The sequence below is a fragment of the Camellia sinensis genome, chromosome 15 (assembly GCF_055761805.1).
Source record: "Camellia sinensis isolate YWXY chromosome 15, ASM5576180v1, whole genome shotgun sequence".
NCBI lineage: Eukaryota > Viridiplantae > Streptophyta > Magnoliopsida > Ericales > Theaceae > Camellia > Camellia sinensis.
Window position 1 is genome coordinate 88,455,605 of NC_138975.1, and position 7,059 is coordinate 88,462,663.

General features: G+C 35.6%; 1 long non-coding RNA gene across 1 annotated transcript; it reads right to left on the minus strand.

Moving 5' to 3' along the window:
- Positions 1-4,862: 4,862 nt before the first annotated feature.
- On the minus strand, positions 4,863-5,658 carry LOC145813677 (uncharacterized). The gene is made up of 2 exons (XR_014356895.1): positions 5,237-5,658; positions 4,863-5,148 (listed from the first exon to the last, which is right to left on the minus strand). It is a non-coding gene; the product is annotated as an uncharacterized LOC145813677 (long non-coding RNA).
- Positions 5,659-7,059: the final 1,401 nt, after the last annotated feature.

Here is a 7,059-nt window from a genome sequence, read left to right on the forward strand (position 1 = left end):
CTTAGCCTCGGAGTTTGAGATAAAACAGCTTAGTGACTTGAAATACTTCCTTGGTATTGAAGTAGCCCGATCAAAGAATGGTATTTTCTTGTCCCAATGAAAATACATCCTTGATATATTAACAGAAACATGGATGCTTGGATGTAAACCCGCAAGTACTCCTATTGAACAAAACCATAACTTGTTTCGATGCTTGGACGCAGCCCCTACGAATCAAGCAAGGTACCAGAGACTTATGGGAAAATTGATCTACTTGTCCCATACTAGATCCGATAGTGCATATGCAGTAGGTGTAACTAGTCAGTTCATGCATGATCCCCATAAACCCCACATGGATGCTGTGGAACGTATATTGCGATACCTAAAGTCTACTCCAGGGAAAGGATTACTTTTTACCAAAAATGACAGATTGAAAGTAGAAGGCTACACTGATGCAGATTGGGCTGGTTCAGCAGATGATCGAAGGTCTACTTCTGGATACTTTACCTTTGTTGAGGGAAATCTGGTGACTTGGAAAAGTAAGAAGCAACCAGTGGTAGCAAGGTCGAGTGCAGAAACTGAATATAAAGGCATGGCTCTTGGAGTATGTGAACTGTTATGGTTGAGGAATCTCCTATGAGATTTAGGTATCAAGCCCCAAGAAACAATGAAATTATATTGTGATAATACTTTAGCCATAGCAATTGCTCACAATCCAATTCAACATGATCGAACGAAACATGTGGAAGTTGACAGGCATTTCATTAAGGAGAAACTTGATGCTGGAATCATTACGTTTCCATTTGTAAAATCTGAAGATCAATTAGCAGATGTCTTAACCAAGGCCTTAGCCAGCAATGCCTTTGATGACTCGTTAAGCAAGTTAGGCATGTGTGATATACATGCTCCAACTTGAGAGGGAGTATTGGAAATTAAGTCAAAGATATGCCATGATTCTTGGAAGATATTGTTATCAGTTATCCCATAATTAGGAGATGTACCATAACTAGGAGATTAGATCAATATCCAATATTGAATATACCATGTGTAGATTACACAGTGTATATATTGTACATCAACGATTGAATAATTAATTATGAGAGAATCATTCTCAAACGTGTGTTCTTTGTCAATATCACAAACAAATGTCTTATTGATTGAATGAATTTCAACTACAATGGCATTTTTTTGGCAAAACACACAAACAAATAGGATATGTCAAGCTCAAAAACACACAAACAAATAGGATATGTTAAGCTCAAAAACACACAAACACACAAACAAACCTGAATGAATTTTAACTACTAATCAGCATGATATATTAAAAGTTATTTTTCATGCATAACTGGAAATTAGCTACAGACCTTACTATAATGCATTTTAAATTCAAATATTAAAATACCCAAATACTTATAGCCAAAATACCAGCAAAATTCAACATCTCCAAACCCATAAACAACAACATAAAAACCTCAATCACCACCACTACCATTTGCACCACTGTTAGTTTCAAGCTTGAAATCCACTGCCTCCACCTTCACATTGATGACATGAATCTCCTTCAAGATAACATAAACATCTTCTCTCTACTCTTTATTGTCTTTGTCGATTGCTGTTTTTCATAGAATCAATGCTACATCCTCCAGTTTCTTCTTGTGAACCGAAGCAATAGTCGATGAACCCTTAACCACTGTGTCCACCAAGCCTTGGATCACCAAAAAAGTAGACATCATTTCCTTGCATTTGGAGTTATTTAATTAACAATTACGTTTGGAATTATTTCATTAGAAAACTTATATTATTCCGATAATAGTCCAAAAAGCATTAAAATCATATAAAAGTAAGCTAATCAAACACCTCCACCATTTCCACCACCATTGTCAAGTGGTGGTAGTGGTAGTGAGGTAGAAAGTGGTGGGGGTGGGGTAGAAGGTGTTGATGGGGGCTGGTGGAGGTGAGGCAAATGGTGCTGGTGAGAGTGGAATAGAGGGTGTGGATGGGATTGGAATTTCCAGTTTGGACAGCACCGCATCAACATTCACATTCGGCACTGCAACCCTACCATTGATTCCACAAACTTCGGTCGCAATATCAAAAACGCCAATTTTTAGTTCTCTTCCGTTAGCACTATTAGCATTTTTCTAGAGAGTCATGGTTGCGTCACTAGAGAGAGTTTGATACCCACCTGGTTTGTACTTAAGTTAGCTTTATTAGAAGAGAGCTACCAGAGTTTCACACACACAAGAGGAAATTCTAGAAAGAGAAATTCTTGGAGAATGCTTTACTTTCTACTCACTTGGATGATTTGGACAAATGAGACCCTCTCTTTTTTATAACAAGGAACATTTTAGAAATGTAAAGATGAAGAGAATTCTAAATCCTTCCTACATCTTCTCAAATGTCCTACTCTAAAATATACAAGAACAGTATACACACTTCTAGAATTATGTACAATGTTCTATCAATCTCTTGATTGTTCTAGGGAATTCTAAAGTCTTCCATTAGCCTCAAATTTGTAGCCTTTCCCTAAGAACTTTTGATGAGACGTGACATTCAGGTTACATAAATGAACACGGTTTTTACTAAATCAAATGTAAAAGATAGATATAAACAAATTCAATACACCCACCATTTGGAGAAATTTCTCTAAGCATGAATATGAACCTCTCACAGAGAACTTTCACGGCGGAAGCGACCTGGTACACAAGTTCATATGCCATAGTATGAAGTATGCTATGAGATAAGAGAGAGAGAGAGAGAGAGAGAGAGAGAGAGAGAGAGAGAGAGAGAGAATGAGAGAGTGAGAATAGGCGATTCATATAGATAGCTATATAAGGATGGTTATAGAGAGATATAGAGAGAGACTGACTGTATTTATATATAATGATATAAATATAATTATATTTATTTTATTTTATTTTATATTGTAACTCAAAATTACAAATAAATCCCTTTACCCTAAACCTTAAGGAACCAAAATAACTTCCTTTACCACCAGTGACACTATCATTGTTGCCGACAATGGTTATCAACTAAAATGGAAGGATGTGATGAGATTTGGGAGGCCGGAGGTGAGGTGGGGTGGGTTTTGTACGTTTACACGTGGTGGAACAATCAATTGATGCACATAACATCAGAAAAACAACCACAGTACTGTTGACATGTAGGGATGGTCATTTTAGCCCGATTCGCAGCGATTCACCCATACCCGATCCGAACGGGCAGATATTACCTGACCCGACACTTGTGCGGGGCAGGTTTAGATTACATTTTGATCTCCCGCAACAGGAGTGAGGCGAGGTCGGGGATCGCCTCTCCCGATCCAAACCCAACCAAATATAATTAATAATATATATAATTAGACATAAAAAAATCTGAAGAATAGAAAAACCTAAAAAGTGGTGTATGATTTTGTACATATTGTTGTTTGGAATATGAAATGTGTATAAGGAATTGCAATTTGAAATGTGATCGGGTATCTGCAAGGACATGGTGGGGTTGAAAAATTCCACTCGTAGCGGAATTGGGACAGGGGTGTGGTTTTATTCGTGAGCGGGGGTGGGGACAGGGATAGGGACAGGGACAGGTATAGGGACATGGACAGGAGAGGACAAATCCACCCCAAATCCATCCCGTGGCCATCCCTATTGACACATGTCTTTTCAATACTTTCAAAACTTTTAAGGGAACAAACTGCACAGTGGTGCAGTAAAAAAAAAAATTAACAGAATAATTTATATATTTTTATAATTAAAATACTATATTTTTTCATGTTTATATATATATTTACTGCACTACTATGCAGTTATTTAAGGAGGTGGCAAGAGGGAAATAAGGCTAATATGTGGAGGCTAAAATTTTGGTTGTATATCCACTAACAAATTTTAATATGGAGCTAGGGGTGCAATGAATTAATGATTTGCAATAAATGTTTTTTTTTTTTTGTTTTTTGGTAAATTCTCCAAATTTATTTGATTTGAATTTATCCAATTGGATCATGACAAACATATTCATTATGTAATACTTAAAACATCTATATAATTTGGCAAAACGGTTTTTGAAAATGTGTATATTTTGATCCTACATGATATCATCAATGGTTTAGATCATTTCATCTACAAAATTGATGGTCAGATTTGTTTGGCCCAAAATTTGTTTCTTGCCCATCTCTCCTCTCTCTTTATCTCTCACTCCTCTCCCTTCTACCATAACAGAAGCCCTTCATCATCCCTACAAATGTAGCCTCTCTATCTTTCTCTCCCTGTGTTTTTGTTTCAGTCCCATACTTTTTCATTCCATCGGAGCCTAACACACTCGGCGATGGTTTCTCGACATCCAGATCTCGCGTTCTTGGCAGCTTACCCCATCAGTTGGTGTTCATAGTGGTCTCTACTCCCAATGACGGCACGTGATGATGACGATGATGAGAGGATGATTATGAGAGCGGTGAGTGTGAAAGTGTTGGAGAGAGGTGAAGTGGTTGCCATTGTTGTCAAGCTTTGAAGAATAAGCTATTCTCTTACTTTCTCTCTCTACCCAACCCCGAACCTCATTTTCCTCTCTTTTCTTTCTTTGAATTTTTTTGGTCTAATGTTTAGTTTGGTATATTTTGATTCACTTTTGTTAGTGTATTTTTTGTGTGGGTCTTCGTATGCATACACCCATCCAACCCACGACGTCGTTTTGTTTTGTTTTTTTTATCCTTTCTTTTTTTTTTCATTTTCTCCTATTTTCTTCTCCCATTTGAAAAGACTGCTATGATTTTGACTAGTGTAAAAGCCTGAACTCACTTTCCTTTCACTTTTCTCACAGAACAAAACAAACAAACAAACACTTTAAACCTAGTCATCTATATACACACACACATATATACATATGTATATATATATATAGGATCATCAATTCAGTTAAAAACTTTGTTGTCCCAAATAGAGCTAGAAGATTCAATAGAGTTTATATATATAGGATCTTGAGAAGAAGAAGAGAATAGAACAATGGAGTAATGGGGACCGTCTGATTCACAGCCACTTCAGATCTCCGCCGCGTCAAATCTCCGATATCTGATCTCCGTTTGTATCGACATTGTCTCTCAGATCGGTTTGTCGTCTCACAGATCTATAATTTATAGATCGGTTTGTCATTGTGTCTCGTGGTGGTAATCAAGCTTCGCTAGAACCAGAGCAATTGATGATTAAAGCAATGTTTTGAAAAGGGAAGAACAAAGCTTAAAAATTCACACAAATAAACCAGAACTTACCAGCAACCATATAGGAAATAGCAGAATCAATCATAATTACGACAGAGCAGCATAGCATAGAGAACATCTATTTCAAGGGTTAAGCATTCAGCTCCCAAACTACTTAAGACAAAATTCCTCTATTCTTTGAAATTGATTAGGCTTTGAAGCTGATGAGAGAGAAAGGAAACGAAGGGGAAAGAATCAAACCACTTAAACATCAAACCCATAAACTCCTAAAAATCAAACCTCTTAAACCACACCCATTTAAGAAATCAACAAGAAATTAACTCAAGAAATTATATATATATATATATATATATATATAAGATCATAAGAAAAAGACCCATGAGGCCATGAATCTGGATCAAGAGCTACAGCCTCGAACCTCAAATTTTCAAAGCAAAGAAAAAAACTCAAATTTTTGTTTTGGTCTTTCGTTTGGCTAGGTTGTGTGAGTCCAGATCCTCGCTACTGTTGTGACCTTGATCTTTGTCTTTGGTCGCTTGTGTTTCAACTCTGAGACATTTGAGAGCTCACGCCCCGTTTGTTTTCAGACGTAGAATGGAGGGGTTTGATAGTGAGGGGATTGATAGTGAAGGGATTGAGTAAAATTGTGTTTGTTTTGATGATAGTTGTTAGTGTAGGAATTGTTAAATTATTTTTACATAAAATAATAAAAAAAGAAAAAAATATAAAAAAATTAAACATTAATATTTTTAAAAAAATTCTCAATATATAAAAATAAAAAAAATAAAAAAATTTCTAATCCCCTCACTATTTTTCTAATACCATCTCCACCTCCTCTATCTCAATCCCCCTTCCAACCTCTATTTATATCACCTCCTCCATCATAATCTCCTTCCCAACTCTATAAACAAACACAACAGTAAATAACCCCACCTCCATCCTAATCCCCTCTCATCTATTTAACCCCAAAACAAACGGGGCCTTAGAGAGAAGAAAATAGGAGAAAAGGAAATGAAAATAGTGAAGAAAAAAAAAACCAAAACAACGTCGTTTTAGCACCACGGTAGGGAGCATTGCAAGATTGCACGACAGAAGATCCGGACTCATCCCACCCCACCCCACATACAATTGAGTATAAAATAGTATATTTGTGTTTAACTAAAATAGTATTTTTGTGACTGGAAGTGTCTTTGTGGCTATTAATGATATACAATATATTTGGGTTTTTATATATTGTTTACAGCTTTTTTAAATCTATAGAAATAACCAAACACCATAGAGAAAGGCTGATCATCACAGAGAGAGAGAGAGAGAGAGAGAGAGAGAGAGAGGAAGGTGGGTATATTTTTTGAATACCACTTAAATTGCAGAGACATACATACATCTGTATGTATGTTTTTTGAATATATTTGGTGTTTAGTTACTTCTATTGAATATTTGGGTTTTGAATTCTATTGAATATATTGTTACAATTAGATTTCTTTTTATGATTTATTTTTTTGGAAATTAGAGAGCTTGAAATATTTGATTAGGAAAAACCATTTGACTGCCATATATAGTTAATTTTTTTAAGGTTGTATGAAAATTCTCAAGAATGTACAAATGACGAATATTACTTGGTATATGTGAAATACATACATCTCAAAATTAGTTAGGACGCAATTTCGAATGCGTTGATAAGTTAAAAAAAATAAAAAAAATCGTAATGTTACCTTTAATTAATCATTTCATGTGCCATGTATTTTTATATCTTAACAAGTATTCTTAAACACATAGTAACAAAATTTATTTATATATCAATTCATTCTATTCTATATAAAGTGAGTGGGGGTAGATGGAGGAGTGTCTTGAGAAGGGGACTTCTTAAAGAAATG